Source organism: Eulemur rufifrons, chromosome 20, assembly GCF_041146395.1.
Source record: "Eulemur rufifrons isolate Redbay chromosome 20, OSU_ERuf_1, whole genome shotgun sequence".
NCBI lineage: Eukaryota > Metazoa > Chordata > Mammalia > Primates > Lemuridae > Eulemur > Eulemur rufifrons.
In genome coordinates this window covers 52,378,321-52,398,519 of record NC_091002.1, presented here as the reverse complement: position 1 = coordinate 52,398,519, position 20,199 = coordinate 52,378,321, and the positions used below count along the sequence as shown (strand labels likewise).

The window sequence follows — 20,199 nt, the reverse complement described above, 5'->3', positions numbered from 1 at the left end:
TTTATATTACATGTCCAAAGAGGCAAATCTAGAAAAACAAAATATGTTAGTGGTTGCCAGGGGCTGAGGAGAGGGAAGAACGGGGAATGACTGCTAATTTCTTTTGGGGGGGGCGTGATGAAAATATTATAAAATTAGATAGTGGCAAGGGCTGTATAACACTGACGTATGTACTTGAAAAAGGTGTTTATGTTATATGAATAATCTCAATAAGGCTGTTACAACAAAAAAAATAATTTCTCCCCTCACTCCCGCAAAACAGAAAAATGGGTTATTTCCTTAGGATGTACTCTCGGAAGTACTGAGTTCCGCTCCGTGACATGTGCCAAAGTGCTTCTGAAACAGGTTCCACAGACTTGTACTCCCTCCAGCACTGCATTCAGCACCTGTGTCATTGTGCGCATGTCTGAATCAGCATCTCTTAAATCTGATAAAAAATTTTATTATTGGTTGAACACTTTCCCCTCCTATTTTCATCATATATTTCTTTCCAAAGGGTCAGTTCTTAGCCTATAAAATTTACCATCCTTATGGATACAGCACAAATGCTTCAAGTTCTCAGGAAATGTAGAAATAGTTACTTTCTTGACATTTTCGTCAGCAATAATTAACTCATCCCAATGGGTTCCATTTCAGCTTTTAACAATAAAACCTGCCTTGAAGTCAAATATTTTGAACAGTTATAAGAATCACTCTGCTTCTCAGACAGGGAAATTAAGAAGGTCACTACAATACGAGTCCACCTGGGTTACGTCTATTTCCAGTTTCCTGACTGCAATTCACTTTCAGGTGAAATGTCCAAGTGGCTCCCAAGATATTTTAAAACCATAAGGTGTAGCAGAAAGGAAATGAAACATTTATTAGCATCTTCTACAAGCCAAGTGCTTTACGTGTATTACTTCATTTAATCTTAATAAGCCTATTACCCTCACTTAAATGAAAAGGAAAATAAAAATCACCCAGGGTAAGAATTTGCCATGCAGCAAATATGTGCCAGAGTTAGGGATCAAACTGAGGTGTGTCTACCTCCAAAGTCCATATTCTTTCTGCCACTTTACAGTGCTTCCCAAGCTTACTGACTCTGAAAAATCAGAAAGGACTTCAAATGTGAGTTCTGCCACTTACTGTGTGACTAGTTTCTAAGCTTCTTTAGAACAGTTTACAAAAACAAAACAAATGTAAAAAGAGGAGGCTAAAAACTCACTGTGGAATGAAACTTTTTAAAAAATAACATTTTTTTAAAACAGCAAAATGTATGGAATAATTCTAAACACTTTTCTCGAATTTATCTCAATTTTCACTTTACCTTCCAACAGAGACACCTGCATGTCCATTCACAAACATAGAATGTGGATGAAAAACATTTTTAGTGACTACACTGCCAGTCTCTAAACAAGAAATACATCATTTCCCAGTAAAAAAGTCCACAGTGACTACACTGCTTTTTATTCTTCTTTACCCTGTGAGAAGTGCTCTTCGCAACACACGCACCGTCCAGGATGTGGCATTGTGGTGTAAAAGAAATGGCCACTGAACAGAAAAAGACTGCAAGAGCTTGCGAGCAAGCAGTAATACAGCACAGAAAAGGGCATAGTAATACAGCACAGAAAAGGGCATAGCTAAAAACAAGGCAAAACATCAACAGCCTACTCTACCCTAGGTAACAGGTGCTTTTCCTGTGGCAAAGGAAAAAACATTTAAATTATAAAACCCTTAAAGGATCTTTGATTGGCTTTAAAAGTTGCTACTTTAAGGCCCAGCACAGTGGCTGGTGCCATCCTAGCACTCTGTGAGGCCGAAGGAGGAGGATGCCTTCAGCTCAGGAGTTCAAGACCAGCTTGAGCAAGAGTGAGACCCCATCTCTACCAAAAACAGAAAAAATTAGCCGGGCATGGTGGCACATGCCTGTCATCACAGCTACTCGGGAGGCTGAGGCAGGAGGATCACTTGAGCCGAGGAGTAGGAGGTTGCAGTGAGATATGACGACTCCACCGGCACTCTAGCCCCAGCAACTGAGTAAGACCTGTCTCAAAAAAAAATTGCTACCTTAAGACCCAAACAATTACTTGACAAGATTGGGACTGGTAATTTCCAAGGATGCAATACACCAATACATATCAGCAATTCTTCCACAAGAATTTTCACAGTCATAAAACAAAAGTCAAATCGAACATTAACATAAGAATTCTTACATGCTAAATTGTCTTTTTCTAAGAACTCCCTCACTCTGACACATAACAAGGGCAGCAATATCTAATAAAACTGTCATACTACACATAGATGAAGGCTGTCAAAAAAACATATTTTTCTTCTAGAAGTATTTTAATATTAAGACATCAGTAGGACTTGGGCAGTCTAAAAAATACGAACGTATTTACAGGCCCATATTTCACCATAGGGCTATCTGAAATAATTCTACTTTACATAGAGTCAGGAACGGTTTTTGTTAGCTAGTATAAAACAATCAGGCTATTGTACAATGGTGACAGAGCTCTTGAGAAAAAAATTACTGCTTAAGTAATTCTTGTCTCCAGTTGACTCTGCCACATTCTGCTCTCCATAAACACCATCGTTTTTAATCACAACTTTACTGACAGCTTTGCCCTTGTCAGACAAAATTTTCACTTTCCAAGAAGACCCTTTCAAACTGAAGTAATAAAAAGCAATGCTTATAGGATCATAATATTTGCTAAGGTAAAATGTTATAGAATAGTATGTATAATAAGATCTTTTGTGAAAAAGCATATATTCACTGATTTATCTGGAAGGACATTCATCAAAATATTACCAGTGATTGGTTATCTTGCGGTGGTAGGAGTAAAGGTTTCTTCTTTACCTTATATGTACTTTCTGATGCTCTATATTAAACACTTTTTTTTTCATATGTACATAAGAGAGAGAACAATTTGAGTTAGAGGATAGGAAACGTAGGTGTCATATTTTATAATAATTCAATACCACCAGTTCAAATCCACTTATTCAGAATTAACATACAGCAAATGTTGCTCAAGAAATACCAATAAATTCCCCTGAGCCAATAAAGTTCAATTTTTAAACAATAAACTTCCTCAGATAAGAAAATGATGCCTGTAATTTCATGTCTCTTTACTGGAGAGCTGGAGGGAGGGTTGGAAATGGGCTGGAATGTCCAGGTACTATAGGAAAGATAATAGGAAAAAACTCGAGAAACAAGACAAAATCATTTCATTGATTTAGTGACATTTATTTGTAGAAGAAATCACGGAGTAGCAGGAGTAAATGATCAGAAAATGTAAGCAAGCACTTCGAGAGTAATAATGGGCAAAAGAAGAGAAAAGCCAGAAAAGAAAACCCCAAAGAACTGAACTCAGACATATTTATGTAAATCATTCTGGAGGAAAAAAGGGTAGATAACGCTATATCACTAACTGAATCAGATCTGCTTTCTTGACAGAAAAGGTACACCTTTCAAAAGGCTTATTTACTGCTCAGTAGCAAAACCAAGAACACTCTCAGAGGAATCTGAAGATCTTCTGTGCCTGCTTTGGAATAAGCTAAACTATTAGATATACAGTTAAATAATCAACATACAAACATATAAATATCAAATTTTATGCATTAAATGAATCTCAAAGTAATCATCAAATGTGAAGGGAACATAATTTTGAAAAAGAAAGAAAGTAAAGCACTGAGGTAATTTCAGTAACTCCTACGAAGAAATTACCTGTAAACCAAAACAGGTAACTCTACTAGGTTAAAACATAAGAAATTGCCAATATTTGAGCAAAAACCAGCAATTTCACATGGGCCCACCCAGTGGTCTCCTGATAAATATTGAACCACCACCTCTTTTGAAAAAAAGAGCCCTGATTGGTAGCTTTTGCCCATTCCCATGTTGGAACTGTCCCACCACGGCCAGTTTCAAGCTGCCAGACGATGGCACTGAGCGCAGAGTCGGAGCGAGAGGCGCAGGCACCTCCCCAACTCCAGGACACCATGGCTCCACGGAACATGCTGAGGATCAGAGCAGGTCCCAAACTGTCTGTCTCACCCTGTTCTAAAGCCAGGCTTTTGTCTTATTGATCCAGTTTCTGTCTTCCCTAGGTTAGAAAAAATATGCTGTTGACAGTTTAAAATACTAGTACACTAAAATCATTCATAACAAAGAACAGATGAGACCGGTAGCTGGTTTCATCCATTCAACCTGTTTGGTGCCAGGTAGCGTTCTGGGCATTGTGGACAGCAGGGAACAAGACAAAGGAGGTCCCTGCTCTCCTAAGAAATATATATAAAAATACATAATTTCAAGGACTGAGAAATGCCATGAAGAAATTAAAACAGTAATGGGGCAGCTATTTTAAACTGAGTGGTGAGTTAGGTGATATTTAAGCTGAGACCTTATAGTTAAGGGGCCAGGCTCAAGATCTGGGAAAGACCATTCAGACAAAGGAAACGACTAGTGTAAAAGTCCTAAGGCAAGACCAAGCATGGCATGTTTGAAAAAGTGAACAGACTAACTTGGATAGAGTGTAATGAGCAAAGGTGAGATTGTCTGAGAGGTTGTCAGAGGCAGGAAGATCTCCTGAGCCCAGGAATTCAAGACCAGCCTGGGCAACACAGCAAGACCCCATCTCAAAAAAAAAAATTCTGCTCCGCTGAGCACGGTGGTACACGGCTGTAGTCCCAGCTACTCAAGAAGCAATGGCAGGAGATTGCCAATGTAAAAACCTCCAATAGAAGTCTCACAGTTTTAGGGAGGGATTTTCAGTGTACAAAAATTGGTATGCCTGTCCTCTTGGTACTGTGCCGCCTATTTAGTCCCCCCTTAAAAAAGGAGAGGAATATAAGTACATTTATTGTTTTGCACAGTAAACTAGCAGCTAGCCACAACAATCCCAGGAGTTATGATCACACCACTATACTCCAGCCTGGCCAACAGAGCAAAACCATATCTCTTTAAAAAAAAAAACAAACCACAAAAAAAACCGTGACTATAGCTGAAATAAACTTAGTGGTAGGACTACACACCAGCTCAGAAATAAGGATCTTATTAACCCAAGATGGTTACTTCGTATGTGAAATGCTAACATATGAATTCAAGTACGTCAATGTTGAATTCTAATGAAGATGACCTAATTAGTCTATAAAATAGATTCACTATGTTGTTCAGGCTAGGACCATTTCAAAACCATAGGCAAACACTTCTAGTGTATCATCCAAAATCATTTTATTTGGTATGTAAATAGACTTTTTAAGAATTATAAAGATCATGTTTATTTTAACGTGAAAGAAAAATATAATACCAAATCTGATTTTTGTTCAAATTAGTGCTTAGGAGTTAAAGGAAAATATCAGCATATCAGTCTAAATTACATATTCATATTACAAAAACTGCAAAGAAATATACACACACATACACACTCACACTCCCTATAGCCATGAAAACCAAGTCCACATTATGGCCACATAAAAGTCCCACAAGTCAACAAAGACAAATTTTTGCATATTACACAAAAAAAGGAAACTGTGTAGACTGGTTTAAGGAGAATTTATACTTGCACATAAAATTATTTATTCACTCAGGAACTACTACTCATTTCAACAATTTATCTAAAAGATTTTTCTTTTTAATCAACCAACAGGAAAGGAGACCTACAGCTCAGGGATAAAGGTTAAAAGAAAAAAAATCTTGTCTCAGCAGAATGAAATACTAAAAATCTGCATATCATTAATTCCCCTTGCACTCTCATTTCCCAACTAAATATCAGTTAAACTGCATTTTAAAAAGGCGAAAGATTTATGTGATCTGAAGAGAAACCAGAGTATAAAACTGCATTTTTAGACTATGCATTTAAGTCTGTACAAGCATTTTTCTTTTTTTTTTTCATTTAAGAGCACAAATAAGGCCGGGCGCGGTGGCTCACGCCTGTAATCCTAGCACTCTGGGAGGCCGAGGTGGGCGGATCGTTTGAGCTCAGGAGTTCGAGACCAGCCTGAGCAAGAGCGAGACCCCATCTCTACTAAAAATAGAAAGAAATTATATGGACAGCTAAAAATATATATATAGAAAAAATTAGCCGGGCATGGTGGTGCATGCCTGTAGTCCCAGCTACTCGGGAGGCTGAGACAGGAGGATCGCTTGAGCTCAGGAGTTTGAGGTTGCTGTGAGCTAGGCTAACGCCACGGCACTCACTCTAGCCTGGGCAACAGAGTGAGACTCTGTCTCAAAAAAAAAAAAAAAAAAAAAAAAAGAGCACAAATAAGTATACGCATTTAATACTACTCAAATAAACTTGTGATTATTGTAGCTAGCTGCTAGTTTACCGTGCAAAACAATAAATGTACTTATATTCCTCTCCTTTTTTAAGGGGGGACTAAATAGGCGGCACAGTACCAAGAAGACAGCCATACCAATACATTTTTGCACACTGAAAATCCCTCCTTAAAACTATGAGACTTCTATTGGAGGTTTCTACAAAAAAAATAAAAACTGCTAAGAATACCATTAGGCTTTCTCAGTAATTTCTCCTTTTCTTTGTTTCTACTCAATTCTTAGAGGACTATACGGTTTTAGGTGAAGTTCAAATACTTTCATTATAGAAACATGCACATAGGCTGTAACCAGCATCAGGAGTAACAAGACAAGCAGCCATTCATTCAGGAACTGTGAGTGCCCATCATGAGCCAGCCTAGCCTCGGTCCTGGGGACTCTGCAGTGAATAAAACAATGCTCTATCCCTGAGGGCACGAAAGCAAGACTGCGCCTGGAGGATGCCTGGGGGCCAGAGTAGAGGAAGCCAAGGAGAAACCTGATTGTGTAGGACACAAAACCAGAGAGGCAGGAGGCTCTTATTCACACAGTAAATATTCTGGCTTTTACTCTCAAGGATATAGAAAGCCACCGAGGTTTGAACACAGGAGTGAAATAATCAGACTTTCATGTTAAAAGGATCACCCTGGTTGCTGGGTTTAGAATAGAAAAGTGCAGAAGCAGCGGGGAGACTAGTGACTATGAAAATAACACAAGCAAGAGGTTATGGTTGCTTATGGGGTGGCAGCAAATTGTGGTTCCATTTATAGTTAAGGCAGCATTTAAAGTATATAAAGAATGTACTTTCATAATTATTTGATTAGATGTGGGAGTATCAGAAGGGAGTATCAAGATGTCTATGTGGTTTGGGGCCAGAGAAACTGAAAGAGGGAGTGGACATTTAAAAGATGAGGAAGAAAGGAATGGAAACAATTATTGGAGGAGGTGGGAGAGAAGGAGGAGGCGACAAGTTGTTCAGTTGTGACATGTTAAATTTGGGATCTAGATATCTAGTTAAATTAGACATCTAGCTGAAAATGTTGAGTGCGCAGATGAACATACAAGTCTGGAGATTAGGAAAGAAATTCAGACTAAAGACAAAATTTTTAGTTAGAAATATATAATTCTAGCTAGATAAGATGAGATCACAAGGGACTAAATATAAATACAGAAGAGGTCTAAACATATATCCCTGGAACACTGCCTCGTTTTTTAGAAGTTGGAGTGATGAAAAGGAACCAGCAAAAGAAACTGAAAATAAACAGTAATATCCCAGAAGCAAAGGGAAGAAGGTTTCAAAGAAGAGAACATTATCAACCACATCAAGTGCTGTGACTGCTGCTATATTCACTGACATTAGAATTCACCAAAGAGGTCACTAGTAACATCAAAAAAGAGATGCCATGGTAGAATGGAAGAGAAAAAAAAACCTCACTGTAGTGGATCCAAGAGAGACAGGGAGTACTGAAGACCACAAATATCAACTTTTCTGGAGAGTAGTAACTAAAGAAAGATGTAGTGTGGAACAAGGTTTTTTAAAGATGGGAGATATCAGTATCTACATGCTGCATATGTATCTATATGCTGACAGGAATGATCTGGTAAAAACAGGACACTGACGCATGTCACTGGCATGCACAAGGGGATGGACATGGAAGCAACGCAGTGTCCTTGACAGGAGGAAGGGAGAGAACCCAGGGCAGCCGGGGTGAAGAACAGCAGGAAATGCAAAGAGCAAGGGCAGAGACCTGAGGGACATGGAAACGCTTTCTGATCGCTTTCATTTTTCACACACAGGAAACACGTTATCAGATGAAAATGGAGAAAAGGTTAGAGGTTTGAGGAGAGAGGTGTAAAATAGTCATTTAGGGGAATGCTAAAGTGATTCAACCAGGGAAATGTCCTGGGATTACACCACTGTCAGCAACACAAAGGGCCTGCCTGAGGTCAGCGGTCAGGCACTGAACGGGAGACCCGGGTCAGCATGGCTGTGTTTTCCTCAGAGCATTGTCAACTGCCCAGGTGCAGGCTGAACTAGACGGAGAACTGCATGTAAACGGTGTGGGGTGGAGGGCTGGCCAGCGGAGTGCGATGGAGGAGCGCCCTATATGGAACTGAGGGCGTGCGAAAGGGAGAAATTATAATAGTGGACCATGGATTCAAGGCAGAGAAAATATTCAAGTAAGGATGTGCAGGAAGGGGGACAGTACAGAGGTGGCAGAAGCAATGGACTGCAGGTCCCAAACAGACAGAAGTGCTGTCAAGGGGAGGGTTACAGTTGTCCCACGGAGGTTTGGTTCATGGAACCCCACCATACCAAAATCCCCAGATGCTCAAGTACCAGATATAAAATGGGTAGGTGTTTGCATATAACCTATACATATCCATAGACTTTAAAGCATCTCTAGATTATTTATATGTAAATGCCACGTAAGTAGCTGTTATACTATGGTTTTTAAATTTGTATTTTGTTTTAGAAACAGGGTTTAGTATTTTTGATCCACAGTTGGTTGAATCCTCACATGTGGAACCCACAGACACAGAGGGTCTACTGTATCTGACAGAAGTTGGAAATAGAGGATGTGGAGGCCCCAGTGGAATTATGCCAAATGAAATATCCTTAGTAAAGTATGGGCAGTTCTGCTTAAAATGTTATAGAACTACCTTAAACACTAAAGCAAAACGTCACCCTGGGCAAAGTGGGCCCGCAGATGAGGAAAGCTGGGAAGCAAAATTAAAGATAGAGAATTATATCACAGGAATTGTAGCTGGGGGTCCCAGACATAGAATTCTCAAGAAAACTATTTCCAGCAGTCCTAGGGCGTCCGCTTTGAACAACCTGTCCAACTCAGAAGGCAAAAATGCCAGATCACCATCAGATGAGCTAAAATAAACCATACCTTTCCCCTCGATCCCTTTTCCGCACTGAGCTGGACCCTGAGCAGGTGAGGACGTCATACTGAAGAGAATCTGGCAAAGTAAAAAGAGAAATCAAGTAGGAATCTTCCTCCAAAGCAGGCCTCTAGGTCTGAAACAGTGGGAACCAAAGAAGAGTTCAGAATTGTGTGAGTCTCAACACTGATTATACTGAACTGCACCTTCTAATGACTAAAATAAGATTATGAATGACAAGTAACCACAAGAGTTTTTATTACCTGAAAGTTACTGGAAAAGCTATCTGATCTTACTAAGAGCTCATCCAGAGGTAGAGACTGAATCTATAGAGGGTCTGAAGGCACAGTGAAAACTGTTTTCTGCTTAACTTTACCAAGTCCCATCCACTGAACATACTAGTTCCACAGATACCCATAAATTCCCACTACATGTAAGGTATAAAATATACACAATGCTAGATGTAGTAAAAATTCATTTTTGCTTTACTAAGCAAAAAGTGAAAGTCAATTATTAAGTCAAATAAAACAAAAGTCATTTTACGTTTGCATACAAGTACAAAATTTGATCATGGAAGATGTCATAAGAAATCTTAGCATGAGTTTCTAAGTGGGCAAGTAACAAAATAGAAATATCAGGGCTCACCATTTAGTCATTTTCAAAGTCACCTCTATTTAATGTGGACTTATCTAATGCATTCTAGGAAAAGGAGTATGTATTACTATAATTTTGACTGAAATACATTTACAGGTATTTTACAGTGTCAAGATAAAGACAATTTATTACCAAGTCTTTCTGGCATTTCAATTCAGAAACCCCATCTGGATGCAGTCACAGAGCAGTCTCAACTAAATTCTAGTCCATTCATAATTTGGTAGTATTACAGAAAGATTCAAGCATACTTAAGCTTTGAACTGAGGCAGTAAGTCAATATTTAATACACTAAATTCCAAGATTTTCCAGGAAGTATGAAAAAAAAAATCAGAAAAAATGCTATCACCTAACTAGCAAGCAAGCGTTAAGGATAAGCACATGTTTTACTCAGTTCCTCTCAAGAATACACAGGGAACCTACAATGCCCCATTCTGACACATTACTAACATTTAACATTCAATAAAATGTTAAAATATTTGTTTCATAAAAACGGAGATAAAAAAACACTAAAACAGGCCAGGTGGGGTGGCTAGTACCTGTAATCCCAGCAGTTTGGGACGCAGAGGCTAGGAGTTCCAGACCAGCCTCGGCAACATAGCAACACCTCGTCTCTACAAAAAATTTGAAAATTAGCCGGGCATGGCAGTGCAGCTTATTATCCCAGCTACTGGGGAGGCTGAGGTGGGAGCACTGCTTGAGCCCAGGTGTCTGAGGTTGCATTGAGTGACAGTCATGCCACTGCACTCCAGCATGGGTGACAGAGTGAGACCCTGTCTCTAAAATTTAAAAAAAAAAAACAAAAAACCTACAATAAATCAAAACCAATAGGCATGTTTCATTGTAAGTGAAAAATCTCATAAAACCTTTAAAAAGTCCCAGATTCATCCTAAAACAGATGAGAAACCTAAACATTTTCATGTCTTTGAAAAAGACAACTGGGAATGAAAAACATAATAGCAACCTATACTAGACAATAAACCTGAGAAATTTGTTATATAGCATTTAAATAAAAAGTTTAAAATTCAAAAATGTTTTCTACAAATGCTAATAAACTCTCACAATCTACACAAACATGGGCACAGCTGCAAATGCCTTCTTAGCATCATTCTTAATCACTTGATTAATTACATCTGAGAGAAAAGAAATTCCTTCTAGATCACTCTGAAGGGTCTTACAAAAAAAGGAACCACCCCCCCCCCAGCAGCCACATCTACCTCGATGAAGAAAACACCAACATTTCAAATATTCCAACAATTACAAAATAGGATAATCCTGGAATTTACTCAGCCTCAAAATTATGAACTACTCCAACACAGGAATAATACTTTAAAAACATTTACAGTGTTTTCTAAAGTACAAAAAATATTCATTATGAATCCTGATTTCTTCGAAAAATTATTTTACCATGTCTCAATGCTGTTGATTGTCAAGAATTCTGATGATGTGCTTATCCAAAAAAAAAAAAAAATGCCAGGCACTTTTTATTTAGCATATCACAGCCTGCTTACATTGTTCTTTATCATCACTATTAGATTTCTTATCAACACCAGACTGATAGTGATAAATTGTCAAGAAATACACATTTCTTCCTCCAAGAAATACACATTTAAAGAAAAACTATCACAACTCTTTACCACTAAAATTTGAGGGATTCCTTCCCTTACTATTCCTAGGAACAACAATCACAAAGAGCTAATAACCAGTAAGTCTAAAATCTAAAACTTCTATTTGAATGTATACATTATTTTCAACAATGTATAAACTATTATAAGCATTGACAAGTCAAAATTGTCCACCAAAATTCAAAAGCTAACTACAAAAAAATTAGTAATCTACATTATTTTGTAAAGATCATGATTGGCTTTGGAGTACATTAACTCAGACTTCTTTTTTTTTTTTTTTTTTTTTTTTTTTTTGAGACAGAGTCTCACTCTGTTGCCCAGGCTAGAGTGAGTGCCGTGGCGTCAGCCTAGCTCACAGCAACCTCAAACTCCTGGGCTCAAGCGATCCTCCTGTCTCAGCCTCCCGAGTAGCTGGGACTACAGGCATGCACCACCATGCCCGGCTAATTTTTTCTATATATATTTTTTAGCTGTCCATATAATTTCTTTCTATTTTTAGTAGAGATGGGGTCTCGCTCTTGCTCAGGCTGGTCTCGAACTCCTGAGCTCAAACGATCCGCCTACCTCGGCCTCCCAGAGTGCTAGGATTACAGGCGTGAGCCACCACGCCCGGCCTTAACTCAGACTTCTGAAGAGGCCAAATATTGTTTTTAAACATATACTGTATTTGTTTGTTAATAGTAAAGAAAAGGACAAAATAAAATTCCTGAAATGGTGCTTTACTTAAAAACGTTTCTTATGGAAAAGAAATCCAATGTTTATCATCAGTGATTTTTAAAAATAGAAAATATTGTTGTTGCAAAGATTTACAGAACACAGAACCAGAAGTCCATGACCTCTCAATAAATACACTGTACTAAAATCTTCTTGTAAGAGAGAGAGAATAAAAACACCAGTTTGTTAAATCTCTTCCTCCCTGCTTTTTAAAATGTAGATAGATTTTACTAAACTGACAATATGAAAGTGTAACCCAATAATCTTAGCCTTCTTAAGTTACTTATTAAATTTTAAATAGACTGTTATGAATTTACAGTTCCTGTAGTTCACCTGCCACTTTTCCCAACTTAAAGCAGGCGCTAGGGGTTAAAGACAGTCTCCACTTGCAACATCGATTATAAGAAAGAACTTTATGCTCATTTTAAAAAAGGATTATTGTGAGTTTTGTTCATCCCCAGAAACACCACTCAACACAGATCTCAGCACATAATAGATGTTTAATGAATACCTGTTGAGTAAATGGTAATGTTTAATTGTATTAGTGGAACATTAGTTTTTTTTCTTCCTTCAATTTACAGTTCTCCCTTTTTGGAAAAGACACTGAAGACCATAGCAGTCCCTCAAAAACACATAAACAACTTTATTCACAATGAAAAATAAAGCTGGGTCTCAAAATACAATCCCAGCGCCTCTTTATGTTCCCCATTATTTTTAAAGAAAATGAGAAATAAAGCCTGTTTTTAAGAAATAGATAATGTATACCAACTTTTCTCAAAATAAAAAATTCACATTTCAAACTTATTTTCTGTTAGTAGTATTGAGAGTCACAACTGATTGTTCCAAAATATGCATATATTGGGTAAAAATCAAAAACAAGCATATAAACAAAACTACATGTTTTTTGCCAACGTTTTTTCCTTAATCTTAGTCAAAAGGGTATGTGCCTAAATTTTACTAGATGTGAGACCAGCTATGTCTGATGTTTCCAGATTCATTCGTTCAACAAATATTTTAATGAGCATCTACTGTATTCCAAGCCCTTTAACGTTTACATTTGCAAACTGCACACCACCACCGAATTCCTCTACGAAGCCTTATCATTTAAAATAATTGCAAGGTAATAAGGAATCTCAACACCGTTTCTTGCACACATTAAGTCAGTGGATTGGGGCGCTTTTTCAGCCGTTAAAGCGGCATCAGCGAGCCGCTACCCACCACACCCGGGACCCAAAATCCCAACCAGGAGCCACAGCCGGTGAAACCACCTGTGAGAGTCGCCCGCGCTCCTCCTCCGAGGAGGCGGCCGGGACTTCTGCTCCGAGCCCAGCGAGCTCCGCTCCGGCGCCTCGGGCGACAGTCGGGGCTCCGGAGCCGGGTCCCCGCCCCGCCAACCCTCACCTGGAGACCCCGGGCCGTCCCCGCCCGCCCCTCGCGCCACCCTCGCGACCGCCAGACCCGCCAAGTGGGGAAGGGGTCTGCGTTTCCGCTTTACCGCGGCGGCGGTGGGCGCCTCGGTCGCCCGCCTGCCTGAATTCCGAGCTGAGCTCGGGTCCCTTCCTCAGAGGGAAGGGACGAAACCCAAAGGGCGGGTCCTCGGGGAAGGGACCTCGCCCGAACCTGGAAACGGAGCCGCAGGCGCAGCCCGGAGCCCGCAGCCCGCAGCCCGCGCTCACCGCGGAGCCCTCGGGGACCGGGATTCCGGGCTTCAGGCCGCCGCCCAAGGGCCCGGGAGGGCGAGGCGCGGGGCCGGCGCTGCACTCACCGTCGCCTCTGTCTCAGCCGCCCGCTCCCGCAGCGCCGCTCTCGGCCGGCTCCGCGGCTCCTGCCGCCCCGACGCCCGCAGCTGCGCTCCCGGCTCCCTCCGCCCCGCCCAGACTCGTGCGCGGGCGCAGCCACAGGCCTCGCCCGCTCCCAGAGCAGCGGGGGGCGGGGCTTCATCGTGCACCGCCCCAGCCAGGCCCCGCCCCTGGGCCCGCCCCAGCCAGGCCCCGCCTCGGGATGGGCGGGCGGCGCCACCCCCACCTTGGAGCCGCGCAGGTCGGGCGGCCGCTGCTGTGGGGAACCGGCCGCCCACAGCAGGGGGTGGAGCCTGCGCGGGAAAGCGCGCGCGGAAGATGGCGACCGAGCCTGGGCGGGAGCGCGCGGGAGCCTCTTCCCAGCCCGGCCCGCAGGCGGCTGCGGCTCGCGCCCGCCCGGCCGCGGAGGGGCGGCGTCTGCGCGCGGTGTGGGCCGCGGCCGCGCCCTGAGGAGGAAGCGCCCTGAGGAGGAAGCGGGGTGCCGCGCTGGTGGGGGGCGAGGTGTCTGTCCGTAGCAGTTGAGACCTCGAGGTCCTGAAACCCTCGGACCATTGTTGTTTTCAATGTCACAGTCAGAATCGTTTGTCATTCACTGGCTTCAGGCCCGGCACTTCCAGCTGGCATTTGCAATGTGAAAACTGTTCGTGCCCCAGACCCCTGTGACTCCTCCCCCGGATCGCATACCTCCCAGAAGTCGGGACACGTGACAGTGTCCCAGTCTAGCGGCCAGCACTCCACCAAAGGACCCGCCAAACTCTGCCTGTGGTCAAAGGGACAGAGAGAGCCAGGTGCCGGTGTCAGGGCATCCTTCCAGCTGCTCAGGCCACAGACTTTGGCGTCATCCTTGGTCCCTCTCACACTCTCATTTTCACTTCCAATCTGCCAAGAAAGCTCGTTGGTTCCACTTCCAAAATACATCAGACTAGTTCTCACCTGCGTTACTTCCAGCATCTCAATGATACCTCAGTGACCTACTAAACCGCAGGGCCTCCCTGCCCATCATCTATTCTGTTTACTGTCAAAACAGCCGGAATATCCTCTCACAAGGAAATGTCACTTAGCGTTGATACTTCGCCTGAGCCAGGTATTTAAAATTGCAACCGCCAGACACCAATTCTCAATGCTTCCTACCTCATTCTTTTTCTTTTCTTCCCATGACACTTCACACCTGGTAGCAATCTCTATGGTCAGCTTTCCAGATCTATGGTTAGGCATTCACAGATTCAACTAACCGCAGATCAAAAATAGTCAGGAAAAAAATTTAAATAACACAAAAAATACAGTATAACAACTATTTATATAGCATTTACATTGCATTTGGTATTGTAAATAATCTAGAGATCATTTAAAGTATACAGGAGGATATATATAAGTTATGCACAAATATTATGCCATTTTATATAAGGGACTTGAGCATCCACAGATTTTGGTATTGGTGGGGATCCTGGAACCAATCCCTTAAAGATACTGAGGTATGACTGTATTTATTTTACATGTTTATCTTTTAGTGTCTCTCTTGTCTTCACCGGTAGAAGCTGGGATTTTTGTCTGTTTTGTTCAACTGATGTATCCCAAGTGCCTAGAATAAATGAAAATTTTTTAAATTCCCTGAGGTAATAAAAAGTGTAAAGCAACAAAAAATGACCCGTTTTGTATTTTAAATTTCCTCTTGCTTTCAAGTTCTATCAGTTAATTTGGTCACTATTATATTCATAACACTCTCTTTACATATTTAATTTGGCCTTTAAGATTTAAAACAAAACAATTTAAAGCCACAGATTATACAGTACAGTTTGGATTTTTTTGTTTGTTTGTTTCTTTCTTTGAGACAGGGTCTTGCTCTGTCACCTGGGCTAGAGTGCAGTGGCCTCATAATAGCTCTCTGCAACCTCCAACTCCTGGGCTCCAGGGATCCTCCTGCCTCAGCCTCCTGAGTAGCTGGGACTACAGGCACACGCCACCACACCTGGCTAATTTTTCTTTCTAGTTTTCATGGAGACTGCCTCTCACTCTTGCTCAGGGTGGTCTCGAACTCCTGACCTCAAGCGATCCTCCTGCCTCAGCCTCCTAGAGTGCTAAGATTACAGGCATGAGCCACCATACCATGCCCCGACCCCGCCTCCCACTCCCCTCCCTTGTCCGCCCCGGGCCCCGCCTCCGTCCCCGCTCTCCACTCCCCTCCCCTGTCCCCCGGCCCCGCCCCTACCCCTCCCCATCTGTCCCCCGCCAGCCCCGCGCCCCGGCTCCGCTCGTCCCCCCGCGGCCACACGGGGGCGCAGCCGGACAGCGGGCGAGGGCGGGGCGGGGCGGGGCGGGGCGGGAGGACCGGGATGGGGAGAGGACGGGGAGGGGCGGGGAAGGGGGCGCCGGGGAGGCGGGGGTCTGGCGTGTGGAGGGGCAGGTGGGGGAGGGGAGGGGTGAGGGGAGGGCGGGTAGGTGGAGGATGGGGCGGAACTTGGGGGGAAGCCCTGAGGGGTCCCGGGGAGCAAAGCCTTCGCCCGCGGCCTTACCCTCCTAGGGCTGGGGGTGCGCTGGGCCCCATGGCCCCCTGGAAGGGGTGCAGGGTCTCGGGAGAGCCGGGCGTGCAGCTGGGGGCGCCGGGCCCACCTGGGAAAGCCCAGGCAGCACTGGAAAGCGGGAGGCGGGGCCTGTCCCCTCCTCCGTGTTTAAGGCTTCAGGTGGCGCTGTGGCCTGGCGGGCGGTGGAAGGCAGAGGAGGAGGCAGCACAGCAAGGGAGGGTCGAGGCCAGGGGCACGATGGCAGTTCACCGTGCACGAGCCTTGCTCCGCGAACCTCAGCAGAGGGGTGCAGCTGCAGGAACACCGGGGCCACCTTGCCTGGGCCCAGGCCGGTGGCCCACCATGGGCAGGTGCATGTTCTCAGTCCAGCGTGCTGTGTGGCTGCTGCCGCTGGCTGCCCCCGGCAAGGGGGTCCCAGAGCCCACAGCTGGGGAGCAGCTTCTGTCCAGCCAGCTCTGCACCCGGGGGCCCTTCCCCTGCATCCAGCCGAGCCGGTGGCCCTGGGAGCTGGGGAGGCCTCCCCAGAAGCAACAGGACAGGGGCCCTTCTGCATGTCCGGGTGGGGACAGCAGCCTTTTAGGGGACATTCTGCATTCGCAGGGCATGGCTGCATGTCAGAGTTCAGGCGGGGATGCACCTCTGCCACCTGGGTCACCAGCAGGAGCCTGAGTGATGCTCATGGCTGTGGGGTGAGAGGGCAGGAAAGTGCCACACACACCACACACACTGTACACGTGACCACAGGTACACACAACATACAAGCACACACACTACACACAACACACACTGTACACAACACACACTGTACACATGACCACAGATACACAGCTACATGCAACATACAAACACACTGTACACACTATGCACACATACCACATGAAAACACACTACACACAACACACGCAATACACATGAATACATACACCTTCACACACCTACGCACACAAACACGCACACACATTGGGAGATTTAAAATACTCACAGTTAAACTAGTAACCACATTCTAGAAAGTTTACAAAATACCGGGGAGGGTACAATCACCTCTGACACCCCACATTAACACACAGCCCGTCTAGCTTTATTCTTGTGTATGATAAATTGTGGAACTATCTCATTCGGTTCTTAAACATTTCGTTCTTAAACTGGGCAGATAAATCAAGTGTTCTATTTTGACTTCTGGGAAACGTTTCAAAAACAGGACAGAACAGAAAGTTTTTATTTGCAAACACAATTAACCATTTCCTGCTCAACGTCAGAAGCAGCTGAGAACCGGGCTGCTCCCTGCTGGCCACCAAGCCCTCGCCCAGGGCGGCCGCGGCGGACGTCGCTGGTGCCCTCCGCCTGCGCTGCGGCAGCGGTTTCCAGATGATCCTTCTGCACAACACACACGCACAGCCCACAACACACACACATACACAACCCCCAACACACACAACCCCCAACACACACAACCCCCAGCACACACACACAACCCCCAACACACACGCACAGCCCACAACACACACATACACCACCCCAACACACACAACCCCCAACACACACTATCCCCAACACACACACAACCCCCAACACACACGCACAGCCCACAACACACACATATGCACAACCTCCAACACACACAACCCCCGATACACACAATCCTCAACACACACACAACCCCAACACACACGCACAGCCCACAACACACATACATACACAACCCCCAACACACACAAGCCCCAACACACACAAGCCCCAACAGACATGCACAGCCCACAACACACACACACAATCCCCAACACACACAAGCCCCAACACACACACACAATCCCCAACACACAAACAATCTCCACTACACACACAACCCCCAACACACACACAATCTCCACTACACACACACAATACCCAACACAAACACACAATCCCCACTACACACACACCTGCAACACACACTCTCTATCCTTCAACAAGCGGGGCCTCAGGTGTCCCTCTCCCGTCTTCCACCCCCAGGAGGAAATGAAGGGGCTGCACGGGGTGGGGGCACCTCTGCCGGGGGGCCTCCCGCCCTGCCTGGCTCCTTCCTCACCGGCCATGAGGGGGTGACAGCCATTCCAGCGGGGCTGCGGGACCCTGCTCTCCCCCTGCCCCTCCTTCCTCCCAGCGGCAGGGCCTGGGCTGGGTCTGCACCGCAGGGAAGGGCTGCGTATGTTGTGATCCAGTGTTGTGCTGTTTGCAGTGAGGTGGCTGTAGATGCACTTGCTGGAAATTACACAGCTCTCCCCTCGCACGCACCATCCGTGTCTCCCAGTGACAGCAGTTTGCAACACTGCAGGACAACGTCACAACCAGGCTGAGGACTGTCGTAAGTCCGCCCTGTGCTGCTGACCTGTGTCGAGGTGCGATTTCACCCGGCCCCTCCTGCACAGGCAGTGGCATTGCTGGACCTGGTCCTCAGAGGGCCACAGATGCCACAGCCCCAGCTGCAGGAGGCCTGGGGGGCTGTCAGGGACCTGCGAGTCTGAGGCATCCCCAACCCAGCCGGCCGGTGACCCACCTCCAGAGAGCCCAGCAAGGAGACACCTGCGTCTGCCGCCCGACCCGTCTGGCCAGCAGGGGGCACTGCTGGGTCCCCCCCACCACCGCTAAGCCCACCTGGCCGGCGGGTCCCCCCAGAGGCCCACCTGCGGGCCCACGCCCCTGTCTCCCTCCCTGTCCACTGGTCTCCCTCCCCTCCCCCAGCCCGCCCCCAGCCCTGTGCCCTCCCCCCACCCACAGGGAGCCCCAGGAAGAGGGGGTGGGGGAGGGGCTGGTGCCCTCCCTCCATCAGGACCTGGGGATCTGGGACAGTTTCCTTTCCGCGGCCACATCTGCCTGAGCAGCCCAGGAGGCGGCGGCAGCGGCTGGGGGGGGTCACAGGCTGGGACCCCACAGGCTCCCTGCCCCGTCCTGTGGGCCTTGCTGCAGCTGGGCTGGCGACCAGATTGGCTCCTAGGTACGTGGGGTCAGGGGTCAGGGGTCGAGGTCGGAGCGGGGCTCTGGTGGGACCTCCCGCCTTGGTCCCTGACAGCTGGGGAGGGTTCTGTGGGGCCAGCACCCAGGACAACCCAGCATAGCCACTTGTCCGGCAGCGCTGTGTGGCTTTGTGAAGGTGAATTGCCCTCTCTGGGCTCCAAATCCTCACCTGACAAGGGTCTTCTCTTTGCTCTGGGGCAGGCAGGACCTCTGTCCTGTCTCAGCTGGTCCTCAGAGTCCCGTGGGACGGGGTGAGCTGGTGTCCTCCTCTGTGGGACAGGGGGTCGGGCTGGCCAAAGCCCCACACCTTGGGCCCTGTGGCTCCGTGTCACAGTTCTGCCCACTGTCCTCACTTGTGTTTTCCTGTGCATGGGACCTGCCCCACATGGGGACTGAGCTTGGCTTTGTGACACCAAAGATTAGATGAGCTGGGGACATTTTCCTAATGTAACAAAAGTGTAACCGCGAGTAAAGACTGCTCACCTGTCCCCCAGCCTGCCCTCGTGGGCGGGGAACGTGCCCCTGGGGCTGCCGGCCGGGACGGCGGGTGCCCGGCGCTGCAGCCAGACTCTCCCGCTGCCGCTTGTCCCTGCGGGATGCTCCAACGCAGTATGCCTCGGTGTCCCCACGGGCACCAGTCGGCACACGGCAGTTCAGCAGGGTGTGGCGTGTGTTGCTGGGGCCCTGTCCGTCCGGTCCCAGACTCGGCCCGCCCTGGC

The 20,199-nt window shown here is 45.7% G+C and overlaps 1 long non-coding RNA gene across 4 annotated transcripts in view; it reads right to left on the bottom strand.

The window, feature by feature from the left end:
* Nucleotides 1-20,199, bottom strand: part of LOC138401135 (uncharacterized) — a 101,052-nt gene that overhangs the window by 39,278 nt on the left and 41,575 nt on the right. Inside the window, exons 1-2 of one of the 4 annotated variants that reach the window (XR_011236418.1) lie at nucleotides 13,937-14,057; nucleotides 9,190-9,259 (exon numbers count right to left, since the gene is read on the bottom strand). The exons of 2 other annotated variants lie outside the window; for them this stretch is intronic. This is a non-coding gene — a long non-coding RNA (uncharacterized lncRNA). Of the gene's footprint in view, nucleotides 1-9,189; nucleotides 9,260-13,936; nucleotides 14,058-20,199 lie in introns of those variants that run through there. One more of the 4 variants, XR_011236420.1, reaches the window with a different exon arrangement.